Genomic DNA, 15,085 nt, shown 5'->3' with positions numbered 1-15,085 from the left:
GCACCGGCCCCAAGAAATGCACATTTAAAACTCAGTTCAGGGGTTGCCGCTGTGGCACAGGGGGTGAGGTTCAAGCCCCGGCTGCTCCACTTCTGATCCAGCTCTCTGCTATGGCTTGGGAAAGCAGTGGAAGATGGCCCAAGTCCTTGGGCCCCTGCACCCATGTGGGAGAGCTAGAAGAGACTTCTGGCTCCTGGCTTCAGATTGAAGCAGCTCCAACCATTGTGGTCATCTGGGGAGTGGACCAGCAGATATTAGACCTCTCTCCCCCTTCTCTCTCTGCTTCAGCCTCTCTGCAACTCTGCCTTTCAAATAAAATAAATAAATCATTAAAAAAAAACTCCTTTCCCCAGAATGTGCCCCCCACCAATGTTAGCAGTTTAATTAAATCTATCACAAAGCTGAATTTCTTGGCTTATACAGAGGGCAGACCAGAAGAGCGCAAGTTTAAGGCTCCAGGTCGAATTTGATGCTACTTAGACTTGCTCAAATCAGTTTTTGCTTACATTCATTCCAGTGTTTGAAGGACAATCTTACCACAAGTTGTGTGAAAGCAAAATCTGAAACTTAGGGCTTCCCTCCGAGTAGGAATAATTTCATTCTCCCAAATGTGAGGGTGTTTTTTTTTCCCTTTATCTTGTACAGAAACAAAATCCAGCCCTTACAATTTGGTGAACAGCAAATACGATGCCTCTTAGAAAACACAGTAATTGCAAAGGATGAGAATTTCCATGTGGGTCTAGGCCTGAGCAGACAGTTCCCGTACTGGCACAGACTTCCAGCTGGCTGCCTCTTCCTATCCCATTACTGCTGCTGGGGCCACTCTGTCTGCTGTCCAGACATTTCCAATGTCAGAAACAGATGCCAGCAAGCAGCCAATTAATAAATATGGGCTAAACACTCCCAGTATTCAGCACTTTACTAGGCACTAAAGAAAACAGAGAGAGCATTAAACATCAAGAACCTTCATCACTTGGTAAGAAGGGGAATGTTCTTAACAATGTGGAATAAATTAGGGCAGATGAAGTGATCAAAAACCTAGGACTACTGTTTGACTTTGTGATCTTGGACAAACAAGTCAACTCTGGGTCTACATCTCCGTAGGTAGAAATCACAGGACATGAGCTAAATTATTTCTCCAATAGATTTAATGACTCTAGGAATATGGTTGCAAATTATATGTTCCAGAAAGAGAACCATATAACATACTGTTTAATCATGCAAACTCTGTAGTTAAGACTAGCTCAAATCCTGGCCTTTTCATTCACTGTGAGAAGTTGAACAAGTACCTTGATCTTGCTAACCTTAAGGTTCTTCATCCATTAAATAGGGATATTAATACTGACACCACTATATAAAGAGGCTTTAATGAAGTAATGCATTAGTAATGCATTGTGTGAGTCAGTTATTGCTTTGAGACAAACCACCTAAATTCAAGTTGGCTCAAAACAGTAAGAATTTTATCATTGTTTGAGTCTGTTTGACACCTGGGTGCTTCTGTTGGTCTCACCCTTGCATATTCAATCAACTGGGGATGCAACTGCCTGCTTTTTTGCATGTTTAGAGGTCAGCCAATATACAACAGCCTTGGACAGTCTTAGCAGGAATAACTAGCTCCTCCCCAACATGGACTTCATCCTCCATCAGGAAGCCCAGGCTTAGTCACAAGGTGGATGGGTTCCAAGGAGAGAACATAAGCATAGATGCCCCCTTTAAGGCCTTACTGAGAAATGACACTCTATCAACTCCATTACATTTCATTGGCCAAAGCAAAACAGAAATTAGGCATAGGTTCAAGGGATGGGGAAATAAACCTCCCCTTGATGGTTGAAAAGGGGTAGAAACATGAGAAGAGCTAAGAAAAAAGCTGATCAAAAAATTGAGTTCATTTTTGCAACTAATCTACCACATTCAATCAAGAACTTCAAATGGTGCTTAAATAATCAGCAACAAGTATCACAGTGTCAGTAATAATTCAAAAGGCAAATCATAGAATATAAATTAAAAAGCGATGGAGTTGTCGTAAATGGAGTGGGAAGTGAACCACATGGTACACAAAGGATTGAGTGAGAAATACAGAAGACTAGACAGCATAGGGGAACTTAGGGGATGTTGGATGCATGTCAGAAAGGAAGGGTAGACCCTGATGGAATCTATTTGCTTGAGTGATCTTTAAACATCTCTATGAAATTAGAGTTTGAACTTTCTGTCCTTCCAACTACCTATGCTCACAAGGCAAAGCATTTGGAAAACAAGGCTGTAAACAGTCTGTTCCCTGATCAATCTAGGCCAAATCAGAGCGAATAATTAAGGATAACAGCCTGGACTGGACTTGTAGCTAAGCCAAGTGATGCTTGCTCTGATGAGATGGTGAAATAGCAGGCCTGGGTGAAGCAAGGTGGTCAGCTCCAGGACCTCCTGGAAGAGATGTCCATGACTTTAACCGGAGGTCTCCATGCCTCTCCTCCAGTCACAGGCTGGTCGTAGGAACCAACCAAGCTGTGCACACTTTTTTCTATAAAAGGTTAGCCATTGTTGGTGATATGAAGACAAAATGGCCAAGGACATAAAAATTTCTTCAACTAGATCTATTATGTAATCAATACTTCTTTTTTTTTTTAACTTTTATTTAATGAATATAAATTTCCAAAGTACAGCTTATGGAGTACAATGGCTCCCCCCCATAATGTCCCTCCAACCCGCAACCCTCCCATTTCCCACTCCCTCTCCCCTTCCATTCACATCAAGATTCATTTTCAATTCTCTTTATATACAGAAGATCAGTTTAGCATACATTAAGTAAAGATTTCAACAGTTTGCTCCCACACAGAAACATAAAGTGAAAAATACTGTTTGAGTACTAGTTATACCATTAAATCTCAATGTACAGCACACTAAGGACAAAGATCCTACATGAGTGCACATGCACAGTGACTCCTGTTGTTGACTTAACAAATTGACACTCTTGTTTATGGCATCAGTAATCACCCTAGGCTCTTGTCATGAGCTGCCAAGGCTATGGAAGCCCCCTGAGTTCACTGACTCTGATCATTTTTAGACAAGGCCATGGTCAAAGTGGAAGTTCTCTCCTCCCTTCAGAGAAAGGTACCTCCTTCTTTGATGACCCATTCTTTCCACTGGGATCTCATGGAGATCTATCATTTAGGGTTTTTTTTTTTCCCCTAGAGTGTCTTGTCTTTCCATGCCTGAAATACTCTCATGGGCATTTCAGCCGGATCCGCATGCCTTAAGGGCCGATTATGAGGCCAGAGTGCTGTTAGGACATCTGCCATTCTATGGGTCATTCCCTTAGAATGTTGGATCATTCTCTCCCTTTTTGATTCTATCAGCTAGTATTTGCAGACACTATTCTTGTTTATGTGATCCCTTTGGTTCTTAGTCCTATCATTATGATCAATTGTGAACAGAAATTGATCACTGGACTAGTGAGATGGCATTGGTACATGCCACCTTGATGGGATTGAATTCGAATCCCCTGGTATGTTTCTAACTCTACTATTTGAGTTAAGTCAGCTTGAGCATGTCCCGAATTGCGCATCTCTTCCCTCTCTTATTCCCACTCTTATATTTAACAGTGATCACTTTTCAGTTAAGTTTCAGCACTTAAGAAGAATTGTGTATTGATTACAGTATTCAATACTTCTTATATTGAACACACTGGTACAATAGTTGCTCCTAATGTGAACATGACATAATCTCAAAGAGTTTGTCTTCTTACTATAAGGTGTAGAAAAAGTGAAGAATCTTTTGGATATTAACAATCCTTTACTATGAACAACATATAACATGATTTTGTAGCCAAAAAAGCTTATTTCATCAAAATCAGTATGTATCAGGCCAAATTTCCAACATTACTTCTGTTTATGTGCAATCTCGCATAGTGGACTGAAAATCATGGCTTACAGTTGAGAATCCTGGGCTTACATCCTCACTCTAATATCAAATAGGTCATAGAAAATTCCTTTAACTTCTTTAGACCTCACTTTTTTCCATCTGTAATTTAGAGGTGAATAAGAACACCTAAAAGTTATTTTAAGTATTAAATATGATAACATTTGTTTTTAAAAAAGTTATTTTATTACCTAAATATTGTCATTAAAATGCTTTTTACTTAGGTACCCAGAGCATGCTAAGCACTAATAATTCAGAGATAAATAAAATACGGACTTTGTGCTCAAGGAACTTACATGCTATTTTGGGAAATGATAATAACTCACTCAAAAGCAGGGTAGAGCATGGTAATGAATTGCTATGAAAGTCCAAAAGAGGGAGAGGTTAATTAACAGAGCAGGCAGATGAATGACTCAAAATGGAAAACAAAACAAGTGGAACAGAAGAACAGGGCCTTAAAGAATGAATAGAATTTGCTAGACAAATGAGCTGAGATACAGGCATTCCAGCAAGAACTGAAGCTGAAACGGGAGCAAAGGCACCCGGGAGTTGGGAAGTTGGCCCCTCTAGCTAGTGGGGGCTGGTGGCAGGGGGTCCTCAGAAGGAGAATGTGCCCTGTCATGACAGATTTCCCTGCCATGAACTCGGGGTTGTGTGTGTGTGTGTGTGTGTGTGTGTGTGTGTGTTTTGGGTCATGTGAGTCCATCAAAACATTCTGAGTAGAGAGGAAGTCGTAAACCTCTATTTCAGGAAGAGCAATTATGAGACAAAATAAAGAGCAAATTGAAGAAGCATAATTGGAAATTTGAATAAAGAATTTTTTCTCACTAATCTGGATGGTGGATGTAATGACTGAATGGACTTAAGGATGGATTGGTGAAATATCCCGAAGGAAAGAAAGCAAACATCATTAACGGATTGAATGTGCAGTGAAAAGAATCAAAAACTTTTCAGAATGTCCTGTCCTGGGAAGACATAGATATGTAGTGCTCTTCGCAAGACACAGTCCCTGGAAACAAGGATGAGGTTTGGAAAAGGGTAGAGAAGGAGCTCAATCTGTGGCAAGTTGACTTCGACAAGCCAACAGGATATCCACGTGGCAATGTCTAGAAGTCTGGGGTTTGGATGCTAAGTGAACAATTTACTTTACCTTTGTTTCCTCCACTGGAAAGTGGTGGGGACATCACTTGCCACTCACTCCGAGGGCTGGGAAGAGGATTCATGAGGCAGCGTTCACATTTTTTCCATGCCAACATCCATGAGAGCTTGGCAAGGTGTTAGGATGAAGTCCCATTATGTTCAGCTGAGAACAGAGCCACTTTGATGTGAAAGTCAATCGAGGGAGGAAAACACAAACCTGCTGGGCCACTTTATGGAACATATTTGTACTTTAGGCAGCCGCCACATGCACAGCCTTTAAGTGGGTCGGCACTAACCTGTTTCAAGCTGAAAGCAATGAAAGTAAAGCTGCCTGGCCATTGTCTGCCTTTTATCTTTGTATTGCTCAGCCCAAATGTGAGCTTAGAAGTTGATAAAATAGATCCCTTGCAACACTTTCCACTGAAACCCATTACATAATTTCTCACTCCGTCAGTAACATTGATTGCTGAAATAAAGTGCTGTTAGCTATCTCTATCCTAAGAGTAACCAACACCACTTAATTGACAACGCTGAGGTCTAAGGGAACATTTTGGCCACATGCTTAAAACCAGTGCAAGCAAGCAATACACATCTGAGATAACCCTGCTAAAAACATAGGCTTAGGGACAGAATTATGTTTATTCATAAAATATAATAGTTCAAAGCTCTTTATTTACAACTTTTATTTCCTTTTCCTATATTTCACAAGAGGCAGAGAAACAAAGCATAGCAAGAAAGATATATGATATGACAGAACATGTTTCTTGACAAATCAGATGGACTTTGATCCTAATCGTCACCTACTTAACTGTGTACTCCTGGTTCTGGCCTTTCTGGGACTCGGTGCCTTATTCATAGTGTATAGTATTCTCAGCTTGAACTCTTGCCAGTCGCTACAGTTCTACCTGTGAAATGGGGATAATATCACTGACCATAAGCTATAAATTAGTTGGAAGAGAAAACATTTGTCTAAATCATTAGTCTTAAGTCTGATACATGTTTACTGCTAAATAAGAGGCAATTGTTATGCTGCTGCAGCTGCTAATGTGATAATTTGATGCAGATGGTCCATTGTAGAGCCTCAAGTATAAATTTAAATATGGAGAGTATGACTATGGATATCACCACAAGCAGCCCTTGTATAATACTGGTTCAGTATATTTGAGGAATTTTAAATAGGAAAATAAATCACCCCAAAGATAGCCATGAATGGCTAAAAGGACGATCTTATCTACTTCACCTTGATATTGCATGATGAAGCCTAATAAGTTGTTTAGACAAGAATTGGGGTATTTTAAAATACCTTATGATAGGTCAGATAATCCCACCTAAGCTATAGTTTTCCTGCTGCTAATGGTGTGGGCCCATAAGGCAGGCCCAGGGGCACTGACCACAGCTGGCTTTGTCATAAAAAAGTCAGGGTTGTCTTTAAGTCTCCCAGAAAAAACTGGCAAAAAATACGGGGTTTAAATACATGCCTTCCAACTCCCAGTCCAGTGGTTTCATGAACTGATACACCCTCAGTGAGAGAGTAACTTTGTTTATGAAATTTTCCTCTATTTCCATGAAAATCGCTTTGCCTTATTACTAGTTCATGAGTTGCCATGTTGGCACCTAACACCCCTAAGGACAAGGTCATTCAGGGATAGAGGGAGAAACTAAGCAAAATGTGAGACTACCGCTTTCCTTCCTTCCTGGGATTACCCAAACTCAGGGTTAACCAGGGACAGAATCAGGGCGAAAATACAGTTCCCAAATTATAGCCCATTTCCTTCCAATTAGTTTCTGCTTCTTAACTGTCAGTTCACCAGAAATAATCTGTGAAAAGAAATTGTCAGGAGTTGATAGTACCGTAAATTACGGAAGCCACGTCTCTGTCACAGGGGAAATAGGCAGAATGTGAAATTCCATTCTGCCTTTCTTCGGAGAGCTGATGTAAGTCTTGGAGTCTCCCAGTTCAGACCTCATTTTATTACACTGTCATTTAGGCTGCTTGACATAGCAGAAATTTGCAATCCTGTATATCATGCAAAGTAAGGCCATAATTAATTAAGAAAAAGATAAAGACTCCATCAAGAGATGGTTAGAACTGATAAATGAATTCAGTTGGTCATAAGATACAAAATCAGAGCACAAAACCAGTAGCATTTTTATATACCAACTTGCTAAGAAGGAAAATGTAAGAGCATTCCCATTAATATAGCTACAAAATTATAAATTTAACAAATTTATATATTTAACATAAATTTAATATATTTAACCAAGGATGTGAAAGACCTCTTCAATGAAAATTACAAAACACTTTTGAGAGAAATTTAACAAGACACACAAAAAATTGAAGACTTCACATGTTCATTAATTAGGACAATGTTAACATGTCAATATTACCCAGAGCTATCTAAGGATTCAATGTACTCTCCATCAAAATATCAATGACATTCTTCACAGAGCCAGAGAAAAGGATCTTAAAACTCTTATGTAAACACCAAAGATACCCAACAGCGAAAGCAATCTTGACAAAAAGAACACAGCTGGAGGCACCATAATACCAGATTTCAGACATACTGCAAAGCAATGATAACCAAAACACAATGATACTGGCACAAAAACAGTCACACAAATCAATGGACAAAACCAGAAATGAATACTCACAGCTGTGGCCAACCTGCCTTTGACAAAGGAGCTAAAAACATACCCTAGAGGAGAGGCTGTCTCTTCAATAAATGGTGCTGGGCAAACCACACATCTATGTGCAAAAGACTGAAGTTTGACAGATCTCTCTCCACTAAAAAAGTCAATTAGAAATCATTCAAATATCTAAAAGTACAACCAAAACTACGAAATTATTGCAAGGAAACAAAGTCACTGGCATAGTCAGTAAGTTTTTGGCTAAGCCCCCAAATGCACAAGCAACAAAAACAAAACAAAACAAAAGACAAATAGAATTAAATAAAGGAGCTCCTGCATAGGTTTATCAAGAGATAATGAACAGAAGGTGAGAAAATATTAGCAACATATTCATCTGACAAAAGATTAATATCCAGAATATATAAATAACTTATGCCACATGTTCTAATGTGGAAATTAAAAAATATATACATGCTTGATCCAGATATAAAATAGTTATTACTAGAGGAAGAGGAGAGGAAGGAGACTGGGTAATGAGTACCAAAACACCTTAGGATGGATGCAATGTATTTTTGTGTTTTACAGCACACAGGGGTGACTGTGCCTCACCATGATACAATATATTCTGTGTAAAGAACTAGAACAGAGAAATCATAAGGCTCCAACCACGAAGGAAAGACAAGGAAATGGAAAATCTGGTGCTTACTCTGGTTAACGTATTAATCCACAAAAACATGTATGGAAGTATGGATAGAAATGTGCCTGGATATGGGCACAGGACACATGAATATCCTGAAATGTTGTACGACACAGAGTAGTATGTGCAACTCTTCCATTTTCATTCAAAATTTAAAATTTAAATTAGAATTAAAAAGAAAATATCTGTTTTCTGACTACATTGATCCAGAATTGCCTGCTAACAATTAATCTAAAGTAATCACAGTCTACCATGGGTGTCCTGCTCAATAAATTTGACAGTCATACCTGTACTAATCAGGGACAAAGTTCTTAATGTTCTGATGTTTAAATGAGTGATTCCTTATTCAGGTCATTAATGATAAATTAGGTCAAAAGTGGGCAATAAATTCTACGTGTTCATTCGTCTGTCAACAAGTATTTTGCAACACTTGCTCTGTGGCATGTCATTTTATTTCTATATCCTTAGCAGAGCTCCTATCAAATTTTTGATGTCTCATGTTCCCAAATCAATTTACACAAATATCTGTAACTGACCTCAATCAAAATCATTTTAATGTGGTTCCCTTATAATATTAGGGAAGCATACAAACATCACAGGCTAAATCATTAGATTATGTGAATGTCACTGCCTACAGATGTTTCAGTGAGTAATTCTTGGTAACCATGCCAGCACAAAATGAAGTCAGAATTTCAGTCAAGTTTCAGAAAGGCTCTAGAAGGATTTTATATTTTATAGACAATGTGATTGTTGTGCCGAGCGAGTGCTGACAGAGGAGCGCCACACACTGAAAAAGTTTTAAAGTCCTTTATTGCCGGCGGCCAAGAGTGGGCTCATGCCCCAAAGAGCTCTCGACCCCAAGGCCCAAAGCTACAGGGTTTATAAAGGCAAAAACCGCAAAATCGAGAGGGGGGAATACATGGTTGCTAAGATCAAAAGAGAGTACATAGTTACTGGGGTCAAGATAACCTAAGACCTAAATGAAATTAATATCCATTATAATCTTGACAATCCCAGTTACAATCTTAACAATTATCAATTATGATCTTGACATTACTCCAATTATTAGTTTTAATTATATGTAAGACATAGACAAATCACATCTTTATCATTAACCCAGGTGCAACCTTTCTACTTTCAAGCTTGAGCGATCATGCTAGGGGGTTTCTGTGCTCTGCCAAGGGTGATGTAGTGCACTGCTATTGTCCGACTATTTGAGATCATGGTTTCAGACCAGAGTCTCACGGTGGGGGGGTGCTTTCCCAGAATGGAGTCTTAAGTGCTCCAAAATGGAGTCCCTACTGCCAAGGTGCTACTTCATGATGGCAAAGTTTGATTAATTCAGCATAAATTATAACTGCTCACTGAAATACCAAATTCCCAACTTTGATAAATTGCAATGAGGATTTTCTAATTTTATAAATTATAAAAATTATCAGAGTCAGTGAGTGTCAGTTGTACTAACAAGATGGTACCATAGGGGCTGGTGCTGTGGCACAGTGTGTTAAAGCCCTGGCCTGCAGCGCCTGCATCCCATATGGGCAGCAGTTCAAGTCCCAGATCCTCCACTTCAGATCCAGCTCCCTGTTAATGTGCCTGGGAAAGCAGTGGAGAATGGCCCAAGGGCTTGGGTCCCTGCAACTATGTCAGAGACCCAGAGGAAGCTCCTGGCTCCTGGCTTTGGCCTGGCTCAGCCCTGGCTATGGAGGCCATTTGGGGAGTGCACCAGCAGATGGAAAATGTCTTTGTCTAGTCTTCTCTAACTCTGCATTTCAAATAAATAAATAAATCTAAAAGAAAAAAAAAGAGGCTACCATACACAAGAATATCTGCTAATGAAACTCTGGGGACAAGTCTTTTTAAAAAATAAAGACAATTGAGTTTAAGTAAAACAGCAATCTTTATAAATCATTGAATGCCATAGACCCTGTGCCTCAGGCCCAGAAACTCTTATAAGAAAACCGGACATAACTGCACACACACCAACACATACACTTACAAGTAGAGAATAACAAATATAAGAAAAAACAGGAATTTTCTCACCTTTTCTTTACCTGAGCAGGTGCCTGTCCCAATCTCCTCGCATGAATCCTCCAGTTGTGTTTCTAGCAGTACGTAGAGATCATCTTACTGAGTCCTAGGCAATAGAATAAATGTCGATGGAAAATCTGTGCCACTGCTAAACCTGCCCCTAAAAGTACCAGACGTGTATTATCTCTGTGTTTATCCACTTTGGGCTGGCTTAACTAGAGATGACCCCGGCACCCATGTGGAGAGCCTGGAAGCTCCACACTAAGCAAGGCAGGGTCCATCACCCAGCTCTCTGGATTGCTACATAGAAAAAGGCTGCTGTACCCATTTTTGCCAAACACCCAGTGCTCGTAGTAAGAAATAAAATCCTTGCAGTTTGAACCAATATTTGAGTTTTACTTATGATAGTAATTAGCTTGGACCTAACTCAGACACTAACACAAAGATGATTAAATTTACCCATGCCCTTTTGCATCTGGTGTTACCGGGCATATTCCAAGAGCTAAAACAGCTCCAGCTACTTGAGATATTTTCCCCCAGGAGCTCTGCAAGTGGAGGATCTCATATTGAATTTAACTGAATTTTCCCATTGTTGCGAGCAAGCGCTCCCTCTGGATCTCCTCACCACTCTCTTCCCTACCTCTACCTGTCTAACCACAGATCAATTTTCTTTTAACCTCACTTCAAGATTAAGCCCTTCCCTTTTTATGCCTCAGGACTTACAGATACACTTTACACTTTTGACACTTTTGTCACAAATGCCATTATTATTAGCAATGTTCCACTGATGCAGTTCTCCTTATCTGGCAATCTGAAACGCATCTCATTTGCCTTATATAACCTGAATATCTGCTAATGTTATGTAAAATACTTTTCATCACTTGTGAGATTGTCTGAAAAGAAGAAAAAGAAGGTATTTCCTCCCGATCCTGAGTGTGTGCCTGGGTTACCCAGTAAGATAAAAAACGAAGGACCAGCATGTGGCTTAACAGGTTAAGCTGCCGCCTGCAATGCCAGCATCCCATATGGAGCTCGTTTCAAGCCCTGGTTGTTCCACTTCCTACCCAGGTCCCTGCTAATGCACCTGGGAAGGCAGCAGAAGATGGTCCAAGTCCTTGGGACCCTGAACCTACATTGGAGACCCAGATGAAGCCCCTGGCTTTGGCCTGACCCAGACCCAGCTGTTGTGGCCATTTGGAGAAGTGAAGCTGCGGATGGAAGATCTGTTTCACCCTCTCTCTCTGTAATTCTCCCTTTCAAATAAAAAATAAAACAAACCCTTAAAAAGGAAGCACAGTGTGCAATAACAGTGAGAGGAAGAAGGAAGTGAGGGAGAAAGAGGCGGCAGGAATTTGAGAGCGAATTCAACATCTCATAGGCATGGCCAGTTATTAGCATCCTCTGGTTAGCAATATCTCCACCATGGTGTTGCTCCCATGTATTCTTACAGATGATGAACTGACTAAACTAAGCTTAATCAAATAAAGATTGATACAATTCTACTACGCAGAAAACTCTATTGGGAGCTAGAGAAGATAAGAAGAGGTAGAGGGCAGAAGCTGAAATTTCCCTCCCAAGGCTGAAGGCTTAACTAGAGGGACAAGATATATACACTTAAAAAAATAGTGAACTGGGCAGGCGCCGCGGCTCACTAGGCTAATCCTCCACCTGCGGTGCCGGCACACCAGGTTCTAGTCCCGGTTGGGGCACCGGATTCTGTCCTGGTTGTTTCTCTTCCAGTCCAGCTCTCTGCTGTGGCCTGGGAGTGCAGTGGAGGATGGCCCAAGTGCTTGGGCCCTGCACTCACATGGGAGACCAGGAGAAGCACCTGACTCCTGGCTTCGGATCAGCACAGTGCGCCAGCCACGCCATTGAGGGGTGAACCAATGGAAAAGGAATACCTTTCTTTCTGTGTCTCTCTCTCACTGTCCACTCTGCCTGTCAAAAAAAAAAAAAAAATAGTGAACTGTTACAGTGCATGATGAAGTGCCCAAGTCAATCATGCAGACACTGTGGGCCACAGCTGTGTCAAAGACAGAGCTCCGTGTGGAAAGCACTTGTAGGAAATGTTTCAGGCAGCCATAGGAAAGGGACAACATTAACCAGACCCGATTTATCTCTTCTTGTAGCCTAAGCAGCTTATATTTGCCCCCATCCTGTATAATAGCATGCACAGTGATGTCAGGTCCAGGAAGTAAGTCTCCCCTCTGCTGAGCGATGTATTCTACCCGGAAAGGAGTGAGCTTGAGCCCCAAAGGGTGTGGGCTCCAACTGACGCTTGTCTTCATTATCACTCTCCCCTTGGGCAAAAGGTATCCAAGAGCACATCACTTACATATCTGAAGCATAATGAAAAGGCACGTTTTTAAAAGTCAGAATGCCAGAATGAAATGGAAATGTTGTGTGAATTTCACGTTTTAAAAAAACAGTAACCTTAAAAGTCTTTGCAGAAAATCATGATTAAAAGCTGGATAAAATGGCATTACTGAACCCCTAAAAATGGCATTTTAATGAAATCCAGCCCTCACCTAGAGGCTCATGAAGAGGTTTTTCAACTGTCAACGATTCCAAGGTAGCTATGCATCTGACTCAGCACAGTGTTTTACATCAACAGCAGTTCAAGGAGTCCAATCCAGGAATCTGGGAGGAATGATAAGAATTAGAGCCTTCAACTCACAGCCGCCCATCCATTCTGGCTCTACTGAAATGTCTGCCATCAACTTAGAGTGTACTTCACTTGATTGGCTGCTTTCTAACTCTCAGGTCTTGCCAATGAAGCCTGAAGTCCCAGCAGGAAACCTCAAGAGGGAAAAAGGCACCATTTGGAATACCAGGAAAACAGCCAATTTGTGAAATACTAACTGCCAAACCCAAGTCTCAGAGGTTGATAAGCTTATCAAAAAGAAGTGGATTATCAAAAAATATCTAGAATAAAAATCATGGAAAATTACAGATTCTCAGTTAATATTTATATTTTAGGTATCACTGAAATTGTCATATTCACAAGCAAAATTACTCATTTTACACATTTTTAATATACTGAGGACAATTTCATGATCTTAAGTTACCTAAGACTATGCCCTGTGCCTGTAAATATCTTGTCCTTTTGCTTGTATAACATTGGATGCTTATAATAAGATTGGAGTTGGCAAACTCAAGAGGCTTCCATAGCCTTGGGCAGCTCATGACAAGAGCCTCAGGTGATTACTGACACCATAAATAAGAGTGTCAATTGTTAAATCAACAACAGTAGTCACTGTGCACCTACTCCCCATGTAGGATCTCTGTCCTTAATGTGTTGCACTATGTGAATTAACAGCATAACTAGTACTCAAACAGTACTTTATACTTTGTGTTTCTGTGTGGGTGCAAACTGTTGAAATCTTTACTTAGTATATACTAAATGGATCTTCTGTGTATAAAGATAATTGAAAATAAATCTTGATGTGAATGGGATGGGAGAGGGAGTGGCAGATGGGATGGTTGCAGGTGGGTGGGAGGTTATGGGGGGAAAAAGTCACTGTAATCCAAAAGCTGTATTTTGGAAATTTAAATTTATTAAATAAAAGTTAAAAAAAGAAATGAATAAATAAAGCAAAGTACACCCATAAATTTCCTCTTTACCTTAGATATAATCAATATATTTAGCATGCTATCCAATCCACAGTTTGGAAGGAAAACTGAACAGAAAAGTCATTATTCATTAATTCAATCATTTATTTTTCTATTTATTCTTATAACAAATGTATCTTGGTGCCTGGCAGACAGTAGGCACTAAGATTTTTGTCTGCATACACAGTGGAGCTACAGCCCAGGAGAGAAACTCTGAGATCGATGGAGTCTGTTCTTTTACAGAGACTACTGGAAAATCCGCCCATTCTCTCCTTTGGAGAGAGGCAATATCCCTATGACCCTTCAATATGAGCAACTCTCTCTGGGGAAGGAAGGAGATGTCTCCGCCTTCAATGCTAGGATGCAAGCAAACATCCTCCAGTGGTAGTCACTTGCCTCCGTCTCTCCAAGGATATCATTTACATGAAGATTCCTGAAATGATCTTCTTGGAGCACACTGATGATGATGTATAGACATGTCGATCTATGAAAGACTTATGGAGAATGGTCTTCCCACAGTCACTTACAGTGTATTATAAATATATATTTTACACTTGTAAGATACTTATTTTTATTTTACATGAAAGGCAGAAAGATGACAGAAACAGAGAAGATGTATTCCCTCCACTGGTTCTCTCCCCCAAAGGCTCGTAACAACCAGAGCTGGTCCAGGCTGAAGCCAACAGCACAGAACTCTCTGAGGTTCCCCTAGGGGTGGCAGGGGCCCAAGAACTTGAGCCATAATCTCCTGCTTCCTAGGATGCTCAGTAGCAGGAAGCCGTATCGGAAGCAGAGGAGCCAGGACTCAAATCAGACACCTGATACAGGATATGGGCATCCCAAACAGCAATTTAAACACTGTGCTAATACTATTATAAGCCTATTTTAAAGATGTTATATACCTCTTTAAATATCACTGGTATAATCTAGTTAGCATCATAATTCAATACCGACTGTTTTCCATTAAAAATTATATGAGCAAGCTCCAATTACAGAGCCTTAGGTTTTACATTTTCTTCCTTGAATATTTGTTTCCATTCTACCTTCAACACAGAATTTAACCCT

General features: G+C 40.2%; 1 long non-coding RNA gene across 2 annotated transcripts in view; it reads right to left on the bottom strand.

Annotated features, from left to right (window-relative positions):
- Positions 1 to 4,604: 4,604 nt before the first annotated feature.
- LOC103349634 (uncharacterized) overlaps positions 4,605 to 15,085 on the bottom strand; it is a 49,178-nt gene continuing 38,697 nt past the window's right edge. For both annotated transcript variants that reach the window (XR_007922600.2, XR_007922599.2), the window contains 4 exons: positions 12,937 to 13,048; positions 10,421 to 10,514; positions 6,904 to 7,069; positions 4,605 to 5,957 (listed from right to left, as the gene is read on the bottom strand). This is a non-coding gene — a long non-coding RNA (uncharacterized lncRNA). The remainder of the gene's footprint in view (positions 5,958 to 6,903; positions 7,070 to 10,420; positions 10,515 to 12,936; positions 13,049 to 15,085) is intronic.

The sequence above is a fragment of the Oryctolagus cuniculus genome, chromosome 14 (assembly GCF_964237555.1).
Source record: "Oryctolagus cuniculus chromosome 14, mOryCun1.1, whole genome shotgun sequence".
Classification (NCBI taxonomy): Eukaryota; Metazoa; Chordata; class Mammalia; order Lagomorpha; family Leporidae; genus Oryctolagus; species Oryctolagus cuniculus.
Note: the sequence above shows the minus strand (reverse complement) of the source record. Positions and strands in the feature narration are given on the sequence as shown.